At 26.5% G+C, this 16,170-nt stretch overlaps 1 pseudogene; it reads right to left on the reverse strand.

Moving 5' to 3' along the window:
* Positions 1-10,191: 10,191 nt before the first annotated feature.
* Positions 10,192-14,763, reverse strand: LOC105057981 (E3 ubiquitin-protein ligase RDUF1-like; annotated as a pseudogene).
* Positions 14,764-16,170: the final 1,407 nt, after the last annotated feature.

Consider the following 16,170-nt stretch of genomic DNA (forward strand, 5'->3'; position numbering starts at 1 on the left):
AGAACGTTCATCCTTCTGTTCAAAAGGTAAGAGGTAGCATCATCTAAGCAAACACTTGGGTACATGCAATGGTAGGACCCAATGTGTTACAGCTATCCGAGGTTTGCCGCAACTCACGAGAAGTTCAAACAAAAAACTATTACCAACCCCATCAGTACTGAGTTGGAAGAACACTTTAGGCTTTGGCTAGGAAGAACGCTCTCAGGCTTTACCAACACAAGCCACGGCCTTAATTCCTCAGTTAATTCTACAGTCATGGCCATCTCTATCCACCTCCCTAAATCTTTACAAAGACTCTCTATCATTTTTATTTTTTATTTTTGATCATGCACACAACATAAAAGATGACCTAGTACATGTTTACTCGTGAAGTACATGTGTCTAACCATCTAACGTTGTTACATCTTCAACGATTTGCCTTGGTTCAAAGCATATGTTTTTATGTTTACTAGTATATATTTTGTTACCCGTATATACTTTTATTTATATGTTCACTACTATATGTTTATGTTTATTTTTTTTTTTGTTTCTTTTAGAAAACAAACCTTGATACTTTGAAGTGTTAGAAGACCTAATCTGGACAAAATAACAACACATCAAGATAAGAGATGCCAGCGATATCTTCGCTCTAATTACTGGTCCAAAAATCGTTTACATTTTTTTAGTACTCTAATTCATGCATCTCAAATGCTTTATATATTTAATGGACATTAAGTGCTGGCATTAGATATGAAGATCTTATCTTTAATAAACAAAAGCCAAAATCCTTGAGTTTAAGAGCCAAATGAGTTTGATTATATAGGATTAGAGTCACCAAAATTTGACAATCCAATAAACTAGATTGGAGATTCTTCAAGGCACACAAAAAGTATTGGCTTTGGCAATTGCATTCCGATCAGCCCCATGCATCACACCAATTTCTATGAGCTAAACCAATCAATGCGTGTGGAGAAGTTTTTGCCCCACAATATAGGCACCACTTAGCATTATCCAATTAGATTAAATATATGGATTAGAGGTTGTTCCTTGTTCCTAATTTTATGTCATTGAGCATCTGGAAGTGCGTGGGGTTGTCCCATCCTTCTGATGGACGGGCGAGTGCCGAGTTTAGACGATTCTAGCTCGCTAGGGGGGAGTTTGCAATCTGATTTGATATTTGTCACCTAGTTGGACACCACTTCTTAACATTGGGGCTTTCTACCTACTTTGGACCAAGAAACTATAAGATCATAGGTCACTTATCCTCTATATGGTATGAATGATGTATTAGAAAAAGAATGGATAGAGGAGGAATGATGGAAGAGGGAGGATGGATGGATTTTCTATCCATCTTTTTATATATTTATTGAAATATGAAATAATGAATGAGAATATTTTCTCTTCTATTTGGTATAGGAGGAATGAAAAGAATGATGAATGATATTTATTTGATATTTTTACTAAACTGATAACAAATTATTATTATCAATTTATAATACTTATTTATACTTAAAAAATAGAGCATTGTATAAACTTATAATTTTTATAATTTATAACTATATAAAATTATATAAATATTTAATTTTAATTAAATTTAATTGAATAGATGATTTTATAATATAACTAATTAAATAATTTTATACAAATAGTTAACTAAAAATAATAAATATAAATAAAAAAGATAATTCTAATTATTTATTTATAATTATGAAAATTATGTACTAAAATTAAAATAATTAGTAGTAAAATCTAATAGTATAAAATTAATAAAAAAGTGAAGATATGTTATAGTTTTGTCAAAAAATTAGTGAGGGATAATATTGTCCATGCAAAAATCCATACTAAATTGATAAAAAATTATTATTATCAATTTATAATATTTATTTATACTAAAGAAGTGGAGTATTGTGTAAACTTATAATTTTTATAATTTATAATTATATAAAAATTATATAAATATTTAATTTTAATTAAATTTAATTGAATAGATGACTTTATAATATAACTAGTTAAATAATTTTATATAAATAGTAAATATAAATAAAAAATTAAATATAATTCTAATTATTTACTTATAATTATAAAAATTATGTACTAAAATTAAAATAATTAGTAATAAAATTTAATAGTACAAGATTGATAACACAGATAAAATAAAAATATATATAAATAAAATGAAATGAAAAATATATATAAATAAAATGAAATGAAAAAGTGAAGATATGTTATAATTTTGTCAAAAAATTAGTGAGGGGTAATGTTTTCAATGCAAAAATCCAACCCTCGCATGCTCCATCTATCTTGCATCCTCCTAAATTGGAAGGATGTAAATTAGTAGGCCAAGGTAAATGGACAATCCTTTCTTTTTATCCATCTTGTCTAAAATCTTTTGAACCAAATAATGGATGAAGGCTATTCATCCTTCCAACCTTATTTATCCTCCTTTTCATAACCCAAACCAAATATAGGATTAGTGCTACATATACTCAATTTATTCATCAACTCTCTAGGGCCAAATGAGATTTCCCATTATCATTGATGTTGAGGAAAATATCTGTGGTTAAATAATGATGTGTCAAGAAGCATCTTCATATATGATTAGCAAAAATACCACTATCGTGAATAAATAAAAAAAATAATAAATAGTTACAACCATATCAATTTGATAGCCTCATCAATGATTGAAGAAGTATTTTTTAATAATTTCAAGAAGATTATTACTTTATTTACAATCTTGTTGAAATCAAAATGTAATGGATCTAGGTACGGGAACCCAACCCGATTATATATAAGCCGTTGGCCAATTAACTATTCCTAGTATGCTTTAATTCTAAATAATTTGATCCCCTAGCCAGCTACTTATCCACTCCCTTCCCAAACCCTAATTGCACGCATACCAACTCACTATCCTTCTCGCAATCTCTCGTGCCCATTACCAAGCCCTAGTCTACCCTTTGTGCTCTCTCATATTCACTTGGGACAAAGTCACTATTCTCTTTAAGAGTATCACCACCTTTGATGCCGAAACCAATAGGCCTCTCTCTCAGGTATAAGTTGCCCAAATTCTTTTCTTTATCCAATTTAATTTACTGATCCAGTTATTAGGTGACAGGCATTGATTTTTGAGTTTTGAAAGTGTTGGATCCACAACCTTTAATTTGTTTTCTAAGTTTATTTCCTTCAAATCTCCCTTTGTTGTGATTTTTGATTTGTAAGCTTTGTTGATGTTTTAGAGCTCCATTTCTTTTGTATTGTTTCTATAAAGCAGAGTAGAGAAGAAAGCATTATGATCGATCATAAGAAAGATTAATCATGTAAAAGAATATGGATACATAATTTATCTGTCTTGATATATCATAACTCAATCTAACTTTATCTAATCCATCTTACCTCAAGATGGTACAAGGTGTATGTGGATATGTCCATGTCAGACAATCTTGTGGTCCTTAAGAGACTTTGACATGTCCAAATAGATAGAGAAATTCTTGGATAGACTCGGTTTACTACATGTGCTATAGACAAAGTCAATAAAAAATGCCACATTAGTATTTTGATTTTAAAAATTTTAAAACCACTTTAAGACACTGCTGTTTAAACTTGTAACCATCTTAACATATAACTGTTTAACCACTCAATACACCATTGTATGCTGTTGTGGCACCTTTTCAATAACTTTGTCTATAACACATACGGTAGACTAAGTCTATTCAATAATGTTCTGAACAGATGGCTATTAGCTGTTTGGAGTGACCTAAGCTTCTTCTCACCCTACAACAATAGAGTAATTCTTTCTCCACCTCCTGTAGTATAGAAAATCTAACATGGAGCACACCGCCTTGCCCGATTGGTCCATGTAGCGCCTTCGCGGCATGACATGATGGATGTTGCTTCAATTCAAACCAGGAGTCTAAAGGCGTAAGAAAAGAGGCAGTGCATTTAATGCATGTCATAGTCTGGTTTGAAAATTTTAAGAGGACCAAAATGCCTTCTCCCTCCAAAGCAAAGTATTTTTACCATTTTGAAAGACTAGTTGGACATTACGAATACTGTTCTTCTCTCTCTTCTTCCTCATTTTGTTGAGCTTCTGTCTGAGCATCTAAGTATCCAAGTTTTATGCTCCAGTGAGATTTGTGCATCCGAGGTTATTAGAAGACGTCTACATAATATTATCTATTCAAACAACATATTCCACCCATCAGAAAGTAAAATTCCATTTATAGATTCTTTATTATAATTTTTTTCTAGTCTCTTTATTACAGCAACTCCTCTGATAGTTAAAAGAAGTTAATGCATTAGATAGATTTAAACAAAGTTTTTCTTTTCAGTTTTGAATACAACATACCATATAATTTTTTTTTGGAAAGTCATACAACAAACCAAGATGTCATGATTTCTACCCAATATAGTTTTTGATAATATTACAAGATAATATTATGATATTTTATAGATAAAATATCTTAAAATAATTTTTTGACATTTTTATGACAGCGTAGGCTTAAAATTATGACATTGAAGGTCAAAATTATGACATTCTGTCGGTAAAACATCTTTCGAAGATAGTTTTAGCAATATTATAATATCCTAGTTCAAAATTATAATATTTTTGATTGATATTATGACATCCTGTAGGTAAAATACTTCAAAATAGATATTTTTTAAAATTTTTATGACATCCTAAGCTTAAAATAAGGATATTTTAGATCAAGATATCTTATATGTAAAATATTTTTTTATGATAATTTTGATAATATTATAATATTCAAGATCAAAATTATGATATTCTAGATAAATATTATGACATTCTATAAGTATAACATCTTAAAATAGATATTTTTTGATATTTTTATGATATTTTAGGCTCAAAATTATGATATTGAAGATCAAAATTATGACATTCTACAGATAAAACATCTTTGAAAAATAGTTTTAATAATATTATGATATTTTAATTCAAACTTATAATATTTTAGATTGATATTATGATATTTTATAGATAAAATATCTTAAAATAGATATTTTTTGATATTTTTATGATATCCTAAGCTCAAAATAAGAATATTTTAGATCAAAATTATGATATCCTATAGGTAAAATATCTTTCTGTGATAGTTTTGATAATATTATGATATTTAAAATTAAAATTATGATATTCTAAATAAATATTATGATATTTTGTAGGTAAAAGATTTTAAAATAGATAGTTTTTGATATTTTTATTACATCGTAGGTTCAAAATTATGACATTGAAAGTTAAAATTATGACATTCTGTCGGTAAAATATTTTCTAAAAATAATTTTAGCAATAGTATGATATCCTAGTTTAAAATTATAATATTTTAGATTGATATTATGACATCCTAAGCTCAAAATAAGAATATTTTAGATCAAAATCATGATATCCTATAGGTAAAATATCTTTCTGTGATAGTTCTAATAATATTATAATATTTAAGATTAAAATTATGATATTTTAGATAAATATTATGATATTTTGTAAGTAAAACGTCTCAAAATGAATACTTTTTGATATTTTTATGACATCCTATGCTCAAAATTATGATATTGAAAGTCAAAATTATGACATTCTACAGGTAAAACATCTTTTGAAGATAGTTTTAATAATATTATGATATCTTAATTTAAAATTATAATATTTTATATTGATATTATGATATCTTATAGGTAAAACATCTCAAAATGGATATTTTTGATATTTTTATGACATCCTAAGTTCAAAATAAGAATATTTTAGATCAAAATTATGATATTTTATAGATAAAATATCTTTCTATGATAGTTTTGATAATATTATGACATCTAATATCAAAATTATGATATTCTAGATAAATATTATGATCTTCTGTAGGTAAAATATCTTAAAATAGATGCTTTTTGATATTTTTATTACATCGTAGGCTCAAAATTATGACATTGAAAGTCAAAATTATGATATTCTATTGATAAAATATCTTTTGAAGATAGTTTTAATAATATTATGATATCTTAATTCAAAATTATAATATTTTAGATTGATATTATGACATCTTTAGCTCAAAATAAGGATATTTTAGATCAAAATCATGATATTGTATAGATAAAATATTTTTCTATGATAGTTTTGATAATATTATAATATTTAAAATTAAAATTATGATATTTTAGATAAATATTATGATATTTTATAAGTAAAACATCTCAAAATAGATACTTTTTAAGATTTTTATGACATTCTATGCTCAAAATTATGATATTGAAGGTCAAAATTATGATATTCTATAGATAAAATATCTTTTAAAAATAGTTTTAATAATATTATGATATTCTAGTTCAAAATTATAATATTTTAGATTGATATTATGATATTCTGTAGGTAAAACATCTTAAAATGGATACTTTTGGTATTTTTATAATATCCTAAGCTCAAAATAAAGATATTTTAGATCAAAATTATGACATCTTATAAGTAAAATAATTTTTTATGATAGTTTTCATAATATTATGATATTTAAAATCAAAATTATAATATTTTATATAAATATTATGATATTCTACTAGTAAAACACCATAAAATAGATACTTATTGATATTTTTATGACATCGTAGGCTCAAAATTATGACATTGAAGGTTAAAATTATAATATTGTATCAGTAAAATATCTTTCGAAGATAATTTTAGTAATATTATGATATTTTAATTTAAAATTATAATATTTTAAATTAATATTATGATATCTTATAGATAAAATATCTCAAAATAAATATTTTTTGATATTTTTATGATATTCTTAGCTCAAAATAAGGATATATTAGATCAAAATCATGATATCCTATAAGTAAAATATCTTTTTTTAATAATTTTGATCATATTATGATATTATAAATTAAAATTATGATATTTTAAGTTAATATTATGATATTCTGTAAGTAAAATATCTTAAAATAGAATTTTTTAAATATTTTTATGACTTTTTAGCCTCAAAATTGTGATATTGAAGATCAAAATTATGATATTCTATAGATAAAATATCTTCTAAAGATAATTTTAACAATATTATGATATTCTAGTTCAAAATTATAATATTTTAGATTAATATTATGACATCCTATAGGTAAAACACTTCAAAATAGATATTTTTTAATATTTTTATGACATCTTAGACTCAAAATAAAGATATTTTAGATCAAAATTATGATATCCTATACGTATAATATCTTTTTATGATAGTTTTGATAATATTATGATACCTAAGATCAAAATTATGATATTCTAGATAAATATTATGATATTCTGTAAGTAAAACACTTTAAAATGGATACTGTTTGATATTTTTATGATATTTTAGGCTCAAAATTATAATATTAAAAATTAAAATTATGATATTCTATCAATAAAATATCTTTTGAAGATAGCTTTAGCAATATTATAATATTTTGATTCAAAATTATAAAATTTTAGGTTGATATTATGACATCCTGTAGGTAAAAATTTTCAAAATACATATTTTTTGATATTTTTATGATATTTTAGACTCAAAATAATGATATTCTAGATCAAAATCATGATATCCTATACGTAAAGTATCTTTCTATGATAATTTTGATCATATTATGATATCTTAGATAAAAATTATGATATTTTAAGTTAATATTATATAATTCTATAAATAAAATATCTCAAAATGAATGGTTTTGATATTTTTATTATATTCTAAGCTCAAAATTATGATATTGAAGATCAAAATTATGATATTTTACAGATAAAATATCTTTTAAAGATATTTTTAACAATATTATGATATTTTAGTTCATAATTATAATATTTTAGGTTCATATTATGATATCTGATAGGTAAAATATCTCAAAATAAATATTTTTTGATATTTTTATGATATTCTAAGCTCAAAATAAAAATATTTTAGATTAAAATTATGATATTCTATAAGTAAAATATCTTTCTATGATAGTTTTGATAATATTATGATATCTAAAATCAAAATTATGATATTTTAGATAAATTTTATGATATTCTGTAAGAAAAATACCTTCAAATAGATACTTTTTGATATTTTTATGATATCTTAGTTCAAAATTATGACATTGAAGATCAAAATCATGATATTTTATAGGTAAAGCATCTTTTTTTGATAGTTTTGATCATATTATAAAATTATAGATCAAAATTATGACATTCTAAGTTAATGTTATAATATTCTGTAGGTAAAATATCTTAAAATAGATATTTTTGATATTTTTATGATATCCTAGGCTCAAAATTATGACACTGAATGTCAAAATTATGACATTTTACAGATAAAATATTTTTCGAAGATAATTTTAAAAATCAAAATTATGATATTTTAAGTTAATGTTATGATATTCTGTAGGTAAAATACCTTAAAATAGATACTTTTTGATATTTTTATGACATCCTAGGGTTAAAATTATGATATTGAATGTGAAAATTATGACATTCTATAGATAAAATATTTTTTGAAGATAGTTTTAATAATATTATGATATTTTAGTTCAAAATTATAATATTTTAGATTAATATTATGATATCCTGTAGGTAAAATATCTTAAAATAGATATTTTTTGATATTTTTATGACATCATAGGCTCAAAATAAGGATATTTTAGATCAAAATTATGACATCCTATACGTATAACATCTTTCTATGATAATTTTGATAATATTATAACATTCAAGATCAAAATTATGATATTTTAGATAAATATTATGATATTCTGTAGATAAAATATCTTAAAATAGATATTTTTTGATATTTTTATGACATCTTAGACTTAAAATTATGATATTGAAGGTCAAAATTTTGATATTCTATCGATGAAACATCTTCTGAAGATAGTTTTAGTAATATTATGATATTCTAGTTTAAAATTATAATATTTTATGTTGATATTATGATATTCTGTAGGTAAAAATTTTCAAAATGGATACTCTTTGATACTTTTATGACATCTTAGCCTCAAAATAATAACATTCTAGACCAAAATTATGATATCCTATAGGTAAAATATCTTTCTATGATAATTTTAACTATATTATGACATCCTAGATCAAAATTATGATATTTTAAATTAATATTATGACATTCTGTAAGTAAAATATCTTAAAATTGATATTTTTTAATATTTTTATGATATTTTAGGCTCAAAATTATGACATTGAAGATCAAAATTATGACATTCTACAGGTAAAATATCTTTCGAAGATAGTTTTAACAATATTATGATATCTTAGTTTGAAATTATAATATTTTAGACTAATATTATGGTATCCTGTAGATAAAATATCTCAGAATGAATATTTTTTGATATTTTTATGACATCTTTAGCTCAAAATAAGGATATTTTAGATCAAAATTATGATATTTTATAGGTAAAATAGTTTTCTATGATAGTTTTAATAATATTATAATATTCAAGATCAAAATTATGACATTCTAGATAAATATTATGATATTTTGTAAGAAAAATACTTCAAAATGGATGTTTTTTGAGATATTTATGATATCCTAACTCAAAATTATGATATTGAAGGTTAAAATTATGATATCCTATAGGTAAAGCATCTTTCTATGATAGTTTTGATCATATTATGACATCGTAGATCAAAATTATGATATTCTAATTTAATGTTATGATATTCTGTAGATAAAATATTTTAAAATAGATACTTTTTGATATTTTTATAATATTTTAGACTTAAAATTATAATATTGAAGGTCAAAATTATGACATTCTGTCGGTAAAACATCTTTCAAAGATAGTCAGCGATGTAGCTTATAGGAGGAGAAGAAAGGCGATTGTCAGCATGTTAAGAAAAAAGATAGAGAATCTGAAATAGGATTCATAGTGGAGAGTTCTATTTAACATAAAATCACTATGGTGTGTTGGACTTCTCAAATGAAACAAAAAATCAGCTTCTTCCTTATCTTTCATAAGAATCCAGAATGATGTTCAATTCCAAACCACAAAATAGAAACAATAGAAGCAAACTGCATTTTTTCCCCTTAAATATCTTCTATTTATGATAGAATTGTGGGGTAAAACACTTGGATCTCCATCGATTAAGATCCTATTTTCCTCCTCTTACATGAAATAGGAAAACAGTTAACTACAACTATGGTAAGATGAAATGAAAAAACTAGATACAAAGAAAGGCAAATTTTTCTCCACTTTCTTCAGTCACCATCTTATGATTGCTCTAATATTCCCATCTTCCAATGCCTAACTTAAACTGTGCCTTCGTGAACTCCAACTGAAGACCAAACTTCTGCGGTGCCTTGGAGAAGCAGTGGAACTGGAGTCTGAAGTTGATCTTGAAGAACTGGAGGAAGATGGGCGGAAGCGCCTGAAAAAAGAATGAAATTGCAAAAAGCCCGACCAATTCCTCTGCTCTCCCTGGACCGACTCACCCTTAAGGTCCACAAGATCCTTCTCGCTGCACCACTGGTGGTGTTGAATCCACCATCCCCTCCGTGTAAACTCCTGAAAACTTCCATTCCCCTGCTATTCTCCCCCCTGAGAACCTCCCAACCACAAACCCACCACCTGGTAGCCTCCATATCATGAGGCCGACCAAATCCTCCTCATTTCCACACAGGGAGCCTGTTCATCACCATCCACCTCCACCCCACTCCATCCATGCACATTGATGGGCATCTCATGGTGGCACACAAGGCAAGAGTTTCGGAGTGAAAGCCATGGCAAGATGCAATCTTGATGGTAGATATCCTTGCAGGGCATCTCTCAAGCCTGAGTCCTGAGCTCGAACGGCTCCTTGCAGACAGCACACTGGGTGTCCATCTTGATATGGCTGGCGGCGATCTGGACGGTGGGCATCGACTCCACGACAGCCTTCAATGCGGGCGGATGCTCGCATGCCTGGCCACCGCCAATGCCATGGATGTCGATCTAGGAGAGCTGGTCCAGGAGCTGCTCAAAAGCTAAAGACATCAAGAAATCCGACATGCTCTCCAATAAGGGGTGGAGGTCAGATCCCACCCCATCATCATAATAGAATTCGAAGCTGTTGGCAGGAGCACGATTGGCATTTCTATCATCATCGTTGGTCGAGCAGCAAAGGATGATGATCGGGTCGAAGAGGGAGCGATCACTCACGGAGGTGCCACGGTGGTGATGGAGCTGAAGGTCGAAGCGTTGGTGGTAGGGTCGGAAAATTGAGAAGCAAAACCGGCGAGGCTCGCCAGCGGCAACGTCGAAATGCGGAGGGTTCACCGAAACACAAAGGGTTCTCCACCTTCTCGAGGAGAATCTAAATTATTATAATTTTAAACTAGAATATCATAATATTGTTAAAATTATCTTCGAAAGACGTTTTACCTGCAAAATATTATAATTTTGACCTTCAATATCATAATTTTGAGCCTAAGGTGTCATAAAAAGATCAAAAAGCATTCATTTTGAGATATTTTACATACAGAATATCATAATATTTATCTAGAATATCATAATTTTAGTCTAGAATGTCATAATATTATCAAAACTATCATAAAAAGATATTTTACTTATAGAATATCATAATTTCAATCTAAAATATCTTTATTTTGGACTTAGGATATCATAAAAATATCAAAAAAATATCCATTTTGAGATATTTTACCTACAAGATGTCATTATATTAAGCTAAAATATTATAAATTTGAATTAAAATATCATAATATTATTAAAATCATCTTCAAAAGATGTTTTACCTATAGAATATCATAATTTTGATCTTCAATGTCATAACTTTGAGCTAGGATGTCATAAAAATATCAAAAAGCATCCATTTTAAGGTGTTTTAACTTACAGAATGTAATAATATTAACTTAGAATGCGATAATTTTGATCTAGAATATCATAATATGATCAAAACTATCATAGGAAGATGCTTTATCTATTGGATATCATGATTTTAACTTAGAATGTCATTATTTTGAGCCTAGGATGTCATAAAAATATCAACAAGTATCCATTTTGAGAATTTTTACCTATAGGATATCATAATATCAATTTAAAATATTATAATTTTGAACTAAGATATTATAATATTATTAAAACTATCTTCGAAAGATGTTGTATCTGTAGAATGGCATAATTTTGACCTTCAATATCATAATTTTGAATCTAAGATATTATAAAAATATAAAAAAATATCTATTTTGAGGTGTTTTACTTATAAAATATCATAATATTAATTTAGAATGACATAATTTTGATCTAGGATGCTATAATATGGTCAAAATTATCATAGAAAGATTTTTTACCTATGGGATATCATGATTTTAATCTAGAATGTCATTATTTTGAGCTTAGGATGTCATAAAAATATTAAAAAATATCTATTTTGAAAATTTATGCCTACAAGATGTCATAATATCAATATAAAATATTATAATTTCGAACAAAAATATCATAATATCACTAAAACTATCTTTGAAAGATGTTTTACTGACAAAATATCATAATTTTAACCTTCAATATCATAATTTTAAGCCTAGGATATCATAAAAATATTAAAAAGTATCTATTTTAAGGTATTTTATCCACAGAATATCATAATATTTATCTAGAATATTATAATTTTAATCTTGGATGTCATAATATTATCAAAACTATCATAGAAAGATATTTTAGCTATAGGATATCATAATTTTGATCTAAAATATCCTTATTTTAAGCTTAGGATACCATAAAAATATTAAAAAATATCTATTTTGAGATATTTTACCTACAGGATGTTATAATATCAACTTAAAATATTATAATTTCAAACTAAGATATCATAATATTATTAAAACTATCTTCAGAAGATGTTTTGCCTACAGAATATCATAATTTTGATTTTCAATGTCATAATTTTGAGTCTAGAATGTTATAAAAATATCAAAAAGCATTCATTTTGAGGTATTTTATCTATAAAATATCATAATATTTATTTAGAATATTATAATTTTGATCTTAAATATTATAATATTATCAAAATTATCATAGAAAGATATTTTATCTATAGAATATCATGATTTTGATCTAAAATATCCTTATTTTAAGCTTAGGATGTCGTAAAAATATCAAACAGTATCTATTTTTAGGTGTTTTACCTACAGGATATCATAATATCAATCTAAAATATTATAATTTTAAATTAAGATATCATAATATCGCTAAAACTATCTTCGAAAGATATTTTACCAACAGAATGTCATAATTTTGACTTTCAATGTTATAATTTTGAGCCTACGATGTCATAAAAATATCAAAAAATATTTATTTTGAGGTATTTTACTTATAAAATGATATAATATTTATCTAGAATATCATAATTTTAATCTTGGATATCATAATATCATCAAAACTATTATAGGAAGGTATTTTACCTATAGGATGTCATAATTTTGATCTAAAATATCCTTATTTTGAGCTTAGAATATCATAAAAATATCAAAAAATATCTATTTTGAGATATTTTATCTATAGAATATCATCATATTAATCTAAAATATTATAATTTTGAATTAAGATATCATAATATTATTAAAACTATCTTTGAAAGATATTTTAATTGCAGAATGTCATAATTTTGACCTTCAATGTCATAATTTTGAACCTAAAATATCATAAAAATATTAAAAAGCATCCATTTTGAGATATTTTACTTATAGAATATCATTATATTTATCTAATATATCATAATTTTGATCTTGAATATCATAATATTATCAAAACTATCATAGAAAGATATTTTTTTTATAGGATATCATGATTTTGATCTAAAAAATTCTTATTTTAAGCTTAGGATGTCATAAAAATGTTAAAAAAATATTTATTTTAAAATATTTTATCTACAGAATATTATAATATCAATATAAATATTATAATTTCAAACTAAGATATCATAATATTACTAAAACTATCTTCGAAACATATTTTACCGACAGAATGTCATAATTTTGACCTTCAATGTCATAATTTTGAGCTTATGATATCATAAAAATATCAAAAAATATCTATTTTAAGATATTTTATCTATAAAATATCATAATATTATCCTAGAATATTATCAAAAACTATCTTGGGTAGAAATCATGGCATCTTGGTTTGTTGTATGACTTTCCAAAAAAAATTATATGGCATGCTGTATTCAAAACTGAAAAGAAGAACTCCATTTAAATCTACTTAATGCATTAACTTCTTTTAACTATCAGAGGAGATGCTATAATAAAGAGACTAAAAAAAAATTATAATAAAGGATTTACAAATGGTATTTTACTTCCTGATGGGTGGGATATATTGCTTGAATGGATAATATTATGTAGACATCTTCTAACAACCTTGGATGCACAAATCGGATGCACAAATCTCGTTGGAGAGTAAAACTTGGACACCCAGATGCTCAGGCAAAAGCTCAACAAAATGAGGAAGAAGAGAGAGAAGAACAGCATTTGTAATGTCTAACCAGTCTTTCAAAATGATAAAAATACTTTGCTTTGGAGGAAAAGAGCATTTTGGTCCTATTAAAATTTCAAATCAGGCTATGATGTGCATTAAATGCACCGCTCTTTTTTTCTTGCGTCTTTAGACTTTTAATTTGAATTGAAGCAATATCCATCATGTCATACCACGAAAATGCTATGTGGACCAATTGGGCGAAATGGTGCGTTTCACGTCAGATTTTCTACACTGCAGCCAGTGTAGAAAGAATTACTCACAATTATAAGTACTCATGGGCCAAAAGCTCACCTAAGTCTACCCCATGCACGTCCTGCTTAGGGTAGTAGGGGTGTTCTCATGGAACGCAGAGAGCACACAAGTCAAACAAAAATATCATGTTATTTGTCATGGAGAACGTGCGGGAACACATGCAAAGGCCTCTTCCTCTGGTCTTTTTCTCTATAGACAACGATTAGTGAGTATATGCTCATGGGATATATATTATTAGATCATTATAGTAAATGATAATTTTAAAAAAAATATGTATCTTATCATGTGATGATATCGACAGATCGTACTTACGTATTCTAGTCCGTATCCACATGGTGTCTTGTCTGTATTTGGGATCAGGGACAAATCTTGCAAAATTCCAAAACTTGAGTCTTTTTTAGGCTTAAGAAACTCGAATACCTCCACTCTTAGGTACACTCCAATCTGCACCCACTCGGTGCCTTGTTTGAACCAAGTGGGATAGGGTACATGTGTGAGAGGGTGTGGTGTCGGGTATTTTAGGAATGCAGACAAAAGTTACAATAAACTCCATTCTATTCATGTAACCTTTTAGACATTATCTATAAATTCTGCCCCATCTAATTTCGTGCTACAAAAAAGAACTTGATCGATGAATCAATAGGAAATATGGAATGCCTGACTCAAAGGTTCTCAAGTTCATTTGAACTAAAATAAATAGGCCAAAATTTACATTAAGAGATTTTCCACCCAGGGATGGCTATGGGCCATCAGCCAATAACCATGCTCGCCCACCATAATAATAAAAAAAAAAAAAAAAAAAAAAAAAAAAAAAAAAAAGAGGCTTAAACCTATTCCCATCCCATATCCACCTTATGTCAGAATGGATAAAGGAGATGATGCTGATCAAACCAGATTGGACAGATAAAACAGATCAATTAGATCAGAACAATTGGCTAAGAAATTTATCATGTAAATATTTTAAAATAATTATAAAATTAAAAAGAGGGATCTAGATTAAAGTTACAACGATCTGAGCATATGATTACCTGCATCCAACTTAGAGCTGCTTTGGATATTTTATTTAGAATCCATATCCATTTCAGATTTTAATTAGATCGATAAAATTTATCCCATTCAGATCAGATCAGTTTGAATATCCAATGGTTTGACTACAACTACCATCCCTATTTTCACTTGAAAGCAGGGTTCCTCTATACTCCAAATATCTATTTGAACAATCTAAGCAACATGTGCTAGCAATTAGTAATGTACTGAAGGTGATTTATCTTTAAGACTATAGATATGCAAGAGACCTAAGGAGCCTAAAGGAAACAACGGGAATCTGTATCATCTATAGTAAATATTCGAACATGAAAAGGATCTCATGTTATCATACAATAAATCTTAAAAATAATCAAGCTTAACAATTATAAAAATAAATAGTGAACCATGTACACTTAAAAAGCTATGATCCCTATA

This window comes from Elaeis guineensis, chromosome 15 (genome assembly GCF_000442705.2).
Source record: "Elaeis guineensis isolate ETL-2024a chromosome 15, EG11, whole genome shotgun sequence".
Taxonomy (NCBI): Eukaryota; Viridiplantae; Streptophyta; class Magnoliopsida; order Arecales; family Arecaceae; genus Elaeis; species Elaeis guineensis.